The sequence below is a fragment of the Gorilla gorilla genome, chromosome 17 (assembly GCF_029281585.2).
Source record: "Gorilla gorilla gorilla isolate KB3781 chromosome 17, NHGRI_mGorGor1-v2.1_pri, whole genome shotgun sequence".
Taxonomy (NCBI): domain Eukaryota; kingdom Metazoa; phylum Chordata; class Mammalia; order Primates; family Hominidae; genus Gorilla; species Gorilla gorilla.
This window is the reverse complement of record NC_073241.2, coordinates 30430632-30443838: the sequence shown is the minus strand read 5'-3', so window position 1 is coordinate 30443838 and position 13207 is coordinate 30430632.

Here is a 13207-nt window from a genome sequence, read left to right as displayed (position 1 = left end):
ATCATAACTCTGCACAGGTCACCGTGGTGACAGACCCTTGTTTGTCATCTGCCTAAGGGGGCACTGTGACATCATAATTCTGCACTGGTCACCCTGGTGACAGAGCCATATCTGTCATATGCCTCAGGGGGCATTGTGACCTTATAATTCTGCACTGGTCATACAGGTGACAGACCCTTGTCTGTGATCTGCCTAAGGTGTGATTGTGACATCGTAACTACCCACTGGTCACCCAGTGACAGACCCTTGTCTGTGATCTGCCTAAGGGGCCATTATGAAATCATAACCCTGTACTGGTCACCCAGGTGACAGACCCCTGTCTGTGATCTCCCTGAGGGGGCATTGTGACTTCATAGCTCTGCACTGGTCACCTTGGTGACAGACCCTTGTCTGTGATCTGCCTAAGGGTGCATTGTGACATCATAACTATGCACTGGTCACCCAGGTGACAGACCCTTTTCTGTGATCTGCCTACGGGGTCATTGTGACATCATAACTCTGCACTGGTCAGTCAGGTGTAACACCCTTGTGTGTGATCTGCCTAAGTGGGCATTGTGACATCATAAATCTACACTGGTCACCCAGGTGACAAACCCATGTCTGTGATCAGCCTAAGGGGGCATTGTGACATCATAACTCTGCACGGGTCACCCAGGTGACAGACCCTGGTCTTTGATCTGCTTAAGTGGGCATTGTGACATCATAGCTCTGCACTGAGACAACAAGTGACGTGCCCTTGTCTGTGATCTACCTAAGGGGGCATTGTGACATCATAACTCAGCACTGGGCACCCAGGTGACATGCCCTTGACTGTGATGAGGATGAGGGGGCATTGTGACATTATAACTCTGCACTGGGCACCCAGGTGACATGCCCATATCTGTGATCTGACTAAGGGGGCATTGTGACATCATAATCCTGCACTGGGCACCCAGGTGACAGGCCCTTGTCTGTGATCTGCCGAAGGGGGCATTGTGACATCATAACTCAGCACGGGTCACCCAGGTGACAGGTCCTTGTCTGTGATCTGCCTAAGGGGGCATTGTGACATCATAACACGGCACGGGTCACCCAGGTGACAGACCCTTGTATGTGATCTGCCTAAGGGGGCATGGTGACATCATAACTCTACACTGGTCACCGTGGTGACAGACACTTGTCTGTGATCTGCCTAAGGGGCCTCTGTGACATCATAACTCTGCACTGGTCACCCACATGACAGACACTTGTCTGTGATCTGCCTAATGGGGCATTGTGACATCATAATTTTGCACTGGTCAAACAGGTGACAGACCCTTGTCTTTGATCTGCCTAAGTGTGCAATGTGACATCATAACTCCGCACTGGTCACCCAGGAGGTAGACCCTCGTCTTTGATCTGCTTAAGGGGGCATTGTGACACCATAACACTGAACTGTTCACCCAGGTGACAGACGCTTTTCTGTGATCTGCCTAAGGGGGCATTGTGACATCATAACACTGTACTGGTCATCGTGGTGACAGACACCTGTCTGTGATCTGCCTAAGGGGGCATTGTGTCTTCATAATTATGCACGGGTCACCCTGGTTACAGACCATTGTCTTTGATCTGCTTAAGTGGGCTTGGTGACACCATAACTGTGCACTGGTTACCCAGGCGACAGACCCTGGTCTTTGATCTGCCTAAAGGAGCATTGTGACATCACAACTCTGCACTGGTCACCCAGGTGACAGACCATTTGTCTGTGATCTGCCTAAGGGGGCATTGTGACATCACAACTCTGCACTGGTCCCCCAGGTGACAGACCCTTGTCTGTGATCTGCCTAAGGGTGCATTTTTACGTCATAAATCTGCACTGGTCACCCAGGTGACAGACCCTTGTCTGTAAACTGCCTAAAGGGGTATTGTGACATCATAACTCGGCACTGGTCACTGTGGTGACAGACCCTTGTCTGTGATCTGGCTAATGAGGCATTGTCACATCATAACTCTGCACAGGTCACCGTGGTGACAGACCCTTGTTTGTCATCTGCCTAAGGAGGCATTGTGACATCATAACTCTGCACTGGTCACCCAGGTGACAGGCCTTTGTCTGTGATCTGCCTATGGGGGCATTGTGACATCATAACTCTGCACTGGTCACGCTTGTGACAGAGCCATATCCGTCATATGCTTCAGGGGGCATTGTGAAATTATAACTCTGCACTGGTCACCCAGGTGACAGACCCTTGTCTGTGATCTGCCTAAGGTGTGATTGTGACATCGTAACTATCTGCTGGTCACCCAGTGACAGACCCTTGTCTGTGATCTGCCTAAGGGGCCATTATGAAATCATAACCCTGTACTGGTCACCCAGGTGACAGACCCCTGTCTGTGATCTCCCTGAGGGGGCATTGTGACTTCATAGCTCTGCACTGGTCACCTTGGTGACAGACCCTTGTCTGTGATCTGCCTAAGGGTGCATTGTAACATCATAAGTATGCACTGGTCACCCAGGTGACAGACCCTTTTCTTTGATCTGCCTAAGGGTCATTGTGACATCATAACTCTGCACTGGTCAGCCAGGTGTAACACCCTTGTGTGTGATCTGCCTAAGTGGGCATTGTGACATCATAAATCTGCACTGCTCACCCAGGTTACAGACCCATGTCTGTGATCTGCCTAAGGGGGCATTGTGACATCATAACTCTGCACGGGTCACCCAGGTGACAGACCCTTGTCTGTGATCTGCATAAGGCGTCATTGTGACATCATAACTCTGCACAGGTCACCATGGTGACAGACCCTGGTCTTTGATCTGCTTAAGTAGGCATTGTGACAACATAGCTCTGCACTGAGACAACAGGTGACATGCCTTTGTCTGTGATCTGCCTAAGGGGGCATTGTGACATCATAACACTGTACTGGTCATCGTGGTGACAGACACCTGTCTGTGATCTGCCTAAGGGGGCATTGTGTCTTCATAGCTATGCACGGGTCACCCTGGTTACAGACCATTGTCTTTGATCTGCTTAAGTGAGCATGGTGACATCATAACTGTGCACTGGTAACCCAGGTGACAGACTCTGGTCTTTGATCTGCCTAAAGGAGCATTGTGACAACATAACTCTGCACTGGTCACCCAGGTGACAGACCATTTGTCTGTGATCTGCCTAAGGGGGCATTGTGACATCAGAACTCTGCACGGGTCACCCAGGTGACACCCTTGTCTGTGAGCTGCCTAAAGGGGCATTGTGACTTCATAACTCTGCACTGGTCCCCCACGTGACATACCCTTGATTCTGATCTGCCTAAGGGGGCATTGTGACATCATAGCGCTGCACGGGGCATGCAGGTGACAGAACCTTGTCTGTGAACTGCCTAACGGGGCATTGTGACATCGTAACTCTGCACTGGTCACCCAGATGACAGGTCCTTGTCTGTGATCTGCCTAAAGGGTCATTTTGACATCATAACTCTGCATGTGTCAGCCAGGTGACAGATCCTTGTCTTTGATCTGCGTAAGGGGGCATTGTGACATCATAAATCTGCACTGGTCACCGTGGTGACACACCCTTGTCTGTGATCTGCCTTAGGGGGCATTTTGACATTGTAATTCTCCACAGGTCACCCTGGTGAGCTACCCTTGTCTGTGATCTGCCTAAGGGGGCATTGTGACATCATAATTCTGCACTGGTCAGCCAGTGGCAGACCCTTGTCTTTGACCTGTCTAAGGGGGTATTGTCACATCATAACTCTGCACGTGGCACCCAGGTGACAGACCCTTGTCTGTGATCTGCCTAAGGGGGAATTGTGACTTCATAACTCTGCACTAGTCACCCAGGTGAGAGACCCTTGTTTTTGATCACCCTAGGGGGGCATTGTGACATTATAACCCTGCACTGCTCACCCTGTTGACAGATCCTTGTCTGTTATCTGCCTAAAGGGGAATTGTGACATCATAACTCTGCACCAGTCACCCAGGTGACAGAGCCATGTCTGTGATCTGCCTAAGGGGGCAATGTGACATCATAACTCTGCACTGGTCACCCAGGTGACAGGCCCTTGACTGTGATCTGCCTAAGGGGGCATTGTGACATCATAACTCTGCACGGGGTGCCCAGGTGACAGTCCCTTGTCTGTGATCTGCCTAAGCGGGCATTGTGACATCATAACTCTGCACGGGTCACACAGTTGACAGGCCTTTGTCTGCGATCTGCCTAAGGGGGCATTGTGACATTTTAACACTGCATGGGTCCCCCAGGTGACAGACCCTTGTCTGTGATCTGTGTAAGGGGGAATTGTGATATCATAACTCTGCACGGGTCACCCAGATGACAGACCCTTCTCTTTGATCTGCCTAAGTGGGCATTGTGACATCATAACTCTGCACTGGACACCCCGGTGAGAGACCGTTGTCTGTAAACTGCCTAAGGGGGCATTGTGACATCATAAGTCCGCACTAGTCACGCAGGTGACAGACCCTTCTCTGTGATCTGCCTAAGTGGGCATTGTGACATCATAACATTGCACTGGTCACCCAGGTGACAGACCCTTGTCTGTGAACTGCCTAAGGGATCATTGTGACATCATAACTCTGCACTGGTCACCCAGGTGACACACCCTTGTCTGTGATCTGCCTAAGGGGGCATTGTGACATCATAACTCGGCACGAGGCACCCAGGTGGCAGACCCTTTTCTTTGATCTGCCTAAGGGGGCATTGTGACATCAAAACACTGCACGGGTCACCCATGTTACAGGCCCTTGAATGTGGTCTGCCTAAGGGGGCATTGAGACATCATAAATCTGCACTGGTCCCAGGTGACAGTCCCTTGTCTTTGATCTGCCTAGGTGGCCTTGTGACATCATAACTCTGCACTGGTCACCCAGTTGACAGGCCCTTGTCTGTTATCTGCCTAAGGGGGCATTGTGACATCATAAATCTCCACTGTTCACCCAGGTAACACTCCCTTGTCTCTGATCTGCCTAACGGGGCATTGTGACATTATAACTCTGCACTGGTCACCCAGATGACAGGCCCTTGTCTGTGATCTCCCTAAGGTGGCATTGTGACTTCATAACTCTGCACAGGTCACCCACGTGACAGGCCCTTGTTTGTAACCTGCCTAAGGGGGCATTGTGACATCATAACTCTGCACCGGGCACCCAGGTGACAGGCCCTTGTCTGTGATCTGCCAAAGGGGGCATTGTGACATCATAACTCTTCACTAGTCACCGAGGTCTCCGACCCTTGTCTGTGATCTGCCTAAGAGGGCATTGTGACATCCCAACTGTGCACTGGTAAGCCAGGTGACGTACCCTTGTCTGTGATGTGCCTAAGGTGGCATTGTGACATCATAACTGTGCACTGGTAACCCAGGTGATGTACCCTTGACTGTGATCTGCCTAAGGTGGCATTGTGAGATCACAACTCTTCACTGGTCACCCAGGTGACAGACCCTTGTCTGTGATCTGCATAAGGGGGCGTTGTGACATCATAACTCTGCACGGGTCACCCAGGTGACAGATCCTTGACTGTGATCTGCCAAAGGGTGCATTGTGACATCATAATTCTGCATGGGTCACCCTGGTGACATACCCTTGCCTTTGATCTACTTAAGTGGTCATTGTGACATCATAACTCTGCACTGGTCACCCAGGTGGCAGACCCTTCTCTGTGATCTGCCTAAGGGGGCATTGTGTCATCATAATACTGCACTGGTCCCCCAGTTGACAGACCCCTGACTGTGAACTGCCTAAGGGGTCATTGTGACATCATAACTCTGCACTGGTCACCCAGGGGACAGACCCTTCTCTGTGATCTGCCCAAGGGGTCATTGTGACATCATAACTCTGCACGAGGCATCCAGGTGGCAGACCCTTGTCCGTTATCTGCCTAAGGGGGCATTGTGACATCATAACTCTCCACTGGTCACCCAGGTGACAGGCCTTTGTCTGTGATCTGCCTAAGGGGGCATTGTGACATCATAACTCTGCACTTGGCACCCAGGTGACAGGACCTTGTCTGTGATCTGCCTAAGGGGGCATTGTGAATTCATAACTCTGCCCTGGTCACCCTCGTGACAGGCCCTTGTTTGTAATCTGCCTAAGGGGACTTTGTGACATCATAACTCTCCACTGGGCACCCAGATGACAGACCCTTGTCTGTGATCTGCCTAAGGGGGCATTGTGACATCATAGCTCTGCACTTGGCACCCAGGTGACAGGACCTTGTCTGTGATCTGCCTAAGGGGGCATTGTGAATTCATAACTCTGCCCTGGTCACCCACGTGACAGGCCCTTGTTTGTAATCTGCCTAAGGGGACATTGTGACATCATAACTCTCCACTGGGCACCCAGATGACAGGCCCTTGTCTGTGATCTGCCTATAGGGGCATTGTGACATCATAACTCTGCACTTGGCACCCAGGTGACAGGCCCTTGTCTTTGATCTGCCTAAGGGGGTATTGTGACACCATAACTCTGTACAGGGCAACCAGGTGACAGGCCCTTGTCTGTTATCTGCCTAAAGGGATCATTGTGACATCTTAACAATGCACTGGTCACCCAGGTGACAGACCCCTGTCTGTGAACCGCCTAAGGGGTCATTGTGACATCATAACCCTGCACCGGTCACCCAGGTGACACACCCTTGTCTGTGATCTGCCCAAGGGGGCATTGTGGCATCATAACTCTGCACGAGGCACCCAGGTGGCAGACCCTTGTCTGTGATCTGTCTAAGGGTGCAATGTGACATCAAAACACTGCACGGGTCACCCATGTGACAGGCCCTTGAATGTGGTCTGCCTAAGGGGGCTTTGAGACATCATAAATCTGCACTGGTCCCCAGGTCACAGACCCTTGTCTGTGATCTGTCTTAGGGGGCATTGTGACATCATAACCCTGCATTGATCACCGAGGTGACAGACCCTTGTCTTTGATCTGCCTAAGGGGGCATTGTGACATCATTACTCTGCACTGGTCACCCGGTAGACAGACCCTTGTTTGTGATCTGCCTAAGTGGGCATTGTGACATCATAACTGTGCACGCGTCTCCCAGGTGTCAGACCCTTGTCTGTGATATGCGTAAGGGGGCATTGTGACATCATATCTCAGCACGGGTCACCCAGGTGACAGACCCTTTTCTCTGATCTGCCTAAGTGTGCATTGTGACATCATAACTCTGCACTGGTCACGCAGGGGACAGACACTTGTCTGTGATCTGCCCAAGGGGGCATTGTGACATCATAACTCTGCACTGGCCCCCCAGGTCGCAGACCCTTGTCTGTGATCTGCCTAAGGGGGCATTTTGACAACCTAAATCTGCACTGGTAACCCAGGTGACAGACCCTTGTCTCTGATCTGCCTAAGCGTGCATTGTGACATCATAATTCTGCACATGTCACCCATGTGACAGGCCGTTGAAAGTGATCTGCTTAAGGGATCATTGTGACATCATAACCCTGCACTGGTCACCCACGTTACAGACGCTTGTCTGTGAACTGCACAAGGGGGCATTGTGACATCATAAGTCTGCACTGGGCACCCATGTGACAGGCCGTTGCCTGTGATCTGCCTAAGGGGGCATTGTGACTTCATAACTCTGCACTGGTCACCCAGGTGAAAGACCCTTTTCTGTGATCTGCCTAAGGGGGCATTGTGACATCATAACTCTGCAATGGTCACCCAGGTGACAGACCCTTTTCTCTGATCGGCCTAATGGGGTATTGTTACACCATAACTCTGTACAGGTCACTCTGGTGACAGACCCTTGTCTGCTATCGGTCTAAGGGTGCATTTTGACATCATAACTCTGCACTGGTTACCCAGGTGACCGACCCTTGTCTGTGATCTGCCTAAGGGGGCATTGTAACCTCATTACTTACCACTCGTCACCCAGGCGTCAGACCCTTGCCTGTGATCTGCCTAAGGGGGCATTGTGACATCATAACTCTGCACTGGTCACCTAGGTGACAGACCCTTTTCTGTGATCTGACTAAGGGGGCATTGTTGCATCATAACTCTACACTAGTCACCGTGGCGACAGACCCTTGTCTATGATCTGCCTAAGAGGGCATTGTGACATCATAACTGTGCACTGGTAACCCAGGTGACGTACCCTTGACTGTGATCTGCCTAAGGTGGCATTGTGACATCACAACTCTGCACTGGTCACCCAGGTGACAGACCCTTGTCTTTGATCTTCATAAGGGGACATTGTGACATCATAACTCTGCACTGGTAACCGAGGTGACAGACCCTTGAGTGTGATCTGCCAAAGGGTGCATTGTGACATCATAATTCTGCACGGGTCACCCTGGCGATGTACCCTTGCCTTTGATCTACTTTAGTGGTCATTGTGACATCATAACTCTGCACTGGTCTCCCAGGTGACAGACCCTTGTCTGTGTTCTGCCTAAGGGGGCTTTGTGACATCATAACTCTTCACTAGTCACCGAGGTGACAGACCCTTGTCTGTGATCTGCCTAAGAGGGCATTGTGACATCCCAACTGTGCACTGGTAAGCCAGGTGACGTACCCTTGACTGTGATCTGCCTAAGGTGGCATTGTGACATCACAACTCTTCACTGGTCACCCAGGTGACAGACCCTTGTCTGTGATCTGCATAAGGGGGCGTTGTGACATCACAACTCTGCACGGGTCACCCAGGTGACAGATCCTTGACTGTGATCTGCCAAAGGGTGCATTGTGACATCATAATTCTGCATGGGTCACCCTGGTGACATACCCTTGCCTTTGATCTACTTAAGTGGTCATTGTGAGATCATAACTCTGCACTGGTCACCCAGGTGGCAGACCCTTCTCTGTGGTCTGCCTAAGGGGGCATTGTGTCATCATAATACTGCACCGGTCCCCCAGTTGACAGACCCCTGTCTGTGAACTGCCTAAGGGATCATTGTGACATCATAACTCTGCACTCGTCACCCAGTTGACAGACCCTTGTCTGTGATCTGCCCAAGGGGGCATTGTGACATCATAACTCTGCACGAGGCATCCAGGTGGCAGACCCTTGTCCGTTGTCTGCCTAAGGGGTCATTGTGACATCATAACTCTCCACTGGTCACCCAGGTGACAGGCCCTTGTCTCTGATCTTGTTATGCCCAGATCGTTTGTTCCCCAAAGAAGACCACCAGAGTCCAGAGTCAAAGCCAAGCGGCAAGGATCTTTACTACAAGTTCGAACCTGGTCCCTCCATTCCACTGCATACAAGAGGGCCCTGAACAACGCGAGTGTTTGCTTTTTATAGCCTGAGAGTTACTGGGGAACATAGGAATTCTTTTGGTTCCCACTTTTTCAGTAAAACTTTGAATGGCTGTCCCCTTATCGGAGACTTTCCTGGTGATGTTTGTACTGGGATCAGGAAATTTGAGAGATATATGGCGATATGTGGTGAGATGGGAAGATGGGATGTGTTTGTACTGGGCTTGTTTGTTTTGAGCCCGGGGCTGAGGAATGTGCCCGGCTCCTTTCATTCCCCCCTTTTCTTTTCAGGTATTTTTAGAGCCAATCTTGGGTCTTATAAGTCTGATTCTGCTTCAGCGTTTACAGGTTGGTATTGGGCTCTGAGGACCATGAGTTGTACAGTGTCAAGCCTTTCTCTAACGAACTGCAAAATTCTGTTAACAACACAAGGTTCTACGGTAAGCAGAAATAGTAGGCTCAGCAGAGGTCCAAGGAAGGGGGCTAACAGAGAAAACATAGATGAGTTCCACCATTGGCCTGCAGCTGAAGCAAACTGCCGTGTTCTTACTTCTGTGCTTAACTTGCGTAACTGTTGGACCCGGTCTTCCACGAGCCCTGATTCATCTATGTAGAAACAACAGTCTTCCTTTAGAAACATACACGTTCCCCCTTTTTCAGCAGTGAGTAGGTCTAAGGCCCTCCGGTTCTGCAAGGTTACCTGTGCTAGGGACTTGAGCTGCCACTGGAGGGAGGCAAGGGACTCAGCTGACTCCTCCATAGCAATGGCAAATTGTTGGTACAGCTTGTTACTTTCTATAAGGGTGTGACCTAGGGCTCCCCCAGCCAGTCCGGCCGCCATGAAGGATGCGGTGAGGGAGATTCCTGCAATGAGGGGGAGAAATATGGCTCGTGCAGGTCTCGGTCTAGGGTCTGGGTGAATAACAGCACTAGTCCAGTTACCGGTATACCCTAGGAACTCGCCGGCAGTAAGCAGAGTTAACCGGGGAACTAATGTGACAGGAAGACACAGTAGGTTGGTAACAGAGGGGCTTGATAGGTTTTTAGATAATGTTCCTGACGAAGCCCTTAAGGTGATGTTAGGGGACGTTGCAGTGATGCTGCAGAGGCTGGAATTAGTTCCTGAGAAACAGTAGGGAAACTTTTCTTGACTGGGGTTTAGGTATAGTGGCACGTTAGGGATAGGGGCATATGAGAGGTTTCGGTGGTTGTTAGCTTGGGCTGAGGTGGAGGATCCCCATGGCAGGGGGACAGCGGTTAGCGGTGGATGCCCTAGAGTGGCACACAGAAAGCAGCCAGACAGGCTGTGAAGTCCTGTAAGGTGGGCAAGTTCTAATCCTTCTTGCAATAATTTTAACCAGGAAAAAGAACGTAAGTCTTGTGTCAGGCGGTTTTCTTGTCGCTGGATATTTCCATGGACCAGGGGCCGTACCTGCACTAGACCCCGCCACAGATAGGGGTGACTGCTAGGCCATGTGGAGGCGGAGGAGTAGTATACAGCCCCGTGTTGAGGCGTGGTCCAGTGGGAGTTCCAGAGGTCTCTAACTATCCATGTATATGAAAGGTCTCTATCTCGTCTGCGATGGAAGGGCCATCTGGGATCTATCTGTTCTTTTCCACCCCATCATCGGTATTTATGGATGTTACAATAGTTATAAGGGCAGCCGGCACTTTGGTGCCACCAATAGTGCTTACAATTATTTAGTCTGATCATACTCGAAGCATATTATTGGTGCCACTGGTTTGGCTACTGGGAAATTGGTAAAATTTAGTAAAATTGGGCTATTGTACCCTGAGGAGGGGCAATCTGCACTGGCCACTAATTTCCCGGGCTTATGAGGTTGCCCAGGGTGGGTTTGGTTTTCATAAAGCCAGAATCTCCAGACAAAGGGATTAGGAGCTGGCTTTATGTTTTTTCCAGCGGCCACTAGGGAGACTAATGTTAGAGTTAGACTACCTAACTGCATGTTTGCAGTGAGCTATGCTGCCGGCGCAGGGTGAGTTTTAAGGGGTTGTTCTTAGCTCTGTCCACAGTCCACGTGTCCGGTGCTTCAGCTGCCGCCGTGATTGGCCCCAGAAGGTCGGAGGTTGGGTCCACTGACTTGACGTGGGTGTAGTGGATCCACGACGCAATGCCTTCTACCTTCAGGGCGGTGGGTGTGGTCAGGAGTACTTGGAGTGGTCCTTTTCACCTGGGCTCTAGGGTCTCTTGTCGGTGTCGCTTAACCAGGACCCAGTCTCCCGGCTGGTACGGATGGGGTGTCGGTGGGGGACTGGTCTCATATAGCTCTTTCAGTTTGGGCCAGATTTCTTGGCGAATTTTCTGTAAGGCTTGCAAGGAAAATAAGAATTCAGAGACATTTTCTGTTTCAGACTTAAGCAGGTCATCTTTTAAGCTAGGAACCAGGGGTGGAGGTCTGCCATACATGATTTCGTAAGGGGTAAGGCCCAGTTTGTAAGGGGTATTACGGGCCCGGAACAGAGCATAGGGGAGAAGGACTACCCAATTAGCGCCAGTCTCTATAGTCAATTTAGTTAAGGTCTCTTTTAAGGTCCGATTCATCCTTTCTACCTGTCCTGAACTCTGGGGCCTGTAAGCGCAATGTAGTTTCCAATTTGCCCCAAGGATGGAAGCCAAGTCCTGACTTACCTTAGTGATGAAAGCGGGCCCATTATCTGACCCTATCTGGACGGGGAAGCCATACCTGGGAAGGATATCTTCCAGAATTTTCTTTGCTACGACCTGAGCAGTTTCTTTTTTTGGTTGGGAATGCTTCAGTCCACCCTGAAAAAGTATCTACAAAGACAAGTAAGTACCGGTACCCATACTTTCCTGGCTTTATTTCAGTAAAATCTACTTCTCAGTAGATACCGGGCCTGGTTCCCCTGAGCCTTGTTCCTGTTGCAGCTTGAGATTGGGGGTATGCGTTGTTAAGCTGGCAGACTTTGCAACTTGTCACGCTACTGCTGGCCGTCTCAGCTATATGTCTGATTTTGAGCTTGGAGCGTCTGATCAGGTCTTCCATCCGCCGGGCCCCCAGGTGGGTGGTTCGGTGGATGTGTTCTAATACCTGTTGTCCTAGTTTTTCTGGTAGGATGGTTTGGTCATTAGTATCAGTCCACCACCCATTCTGGATTTGTTTCAGGGGAAGTTTGTCAATCCACTGGAGATCTTGTTCTGAATATTCAGGGAAATATGGCAAGTCCCGGGGGCCCGGGTCAGGGAGCTGGAGTGCAAGGAGTTGGCTGGGAGCCTTCGCCACATTCCTTGCAGTTTGGTCTGCCAGAAAGTTGCCTTGAGCAGTTGGAGTAGTTAGTTTCTGATGCCCTGGGCAATGTACAATGGCTAACTTTTCTGGCCTCCATAGGGCTGTTAGTAGGGCTAGGATCTCTTGCTTGTTTTTTATCTCTTTTCCTTCAGCCGTCAGTAACCCTCGCTCCCTGTAAATGGCCCCATGTATATGCGCCGTTGCAAAAGCATATCGGCTGTCTGTATATACTGTCAGCTTTTTCCCCGCCCCTAAGGTAAGAGCTTGGGTGAGCACTATCAGTTCGGCCTTCTGGGCCGATGTCCCCGGGGGCAGGGGTTCCGCCCAGATTACCTCAGTCTCTGAAGTTACTGCCGCTCCAGCGTACCTCTGGCCTTGATGCATGAAGCTGCTCCCATCAGTGAACCAGACGAGGTCGGCGTCAGGAAGTGGGCAGTCCTGCAGGTCTTTGCTCAGATTATCATGCCGGGGGGGCCGCCTAGGTTGGGTGCACTCTGGCTGTAGATGCTCTTTCTGTACCACTGCTGCCAGGACCTTGGTCATTTTTTCAGTGGCCTTAAATTGCTTTTCCTCTGGAGTATCTCTGTTATTGTAAACCCGCTGAGCTATCTGAAGGAGGTCCTGAATCCGCTTTCCCTCCAAGTCTTCTAATTTCTGGAGTTTTCTCTTAATATCTGGGGCTGCCTGATTTATGAAAGGCATTATAACAGCTGCCTGACTTCCTGGAGCCTCTGGATCTATGGGGGTGTACTGTCTA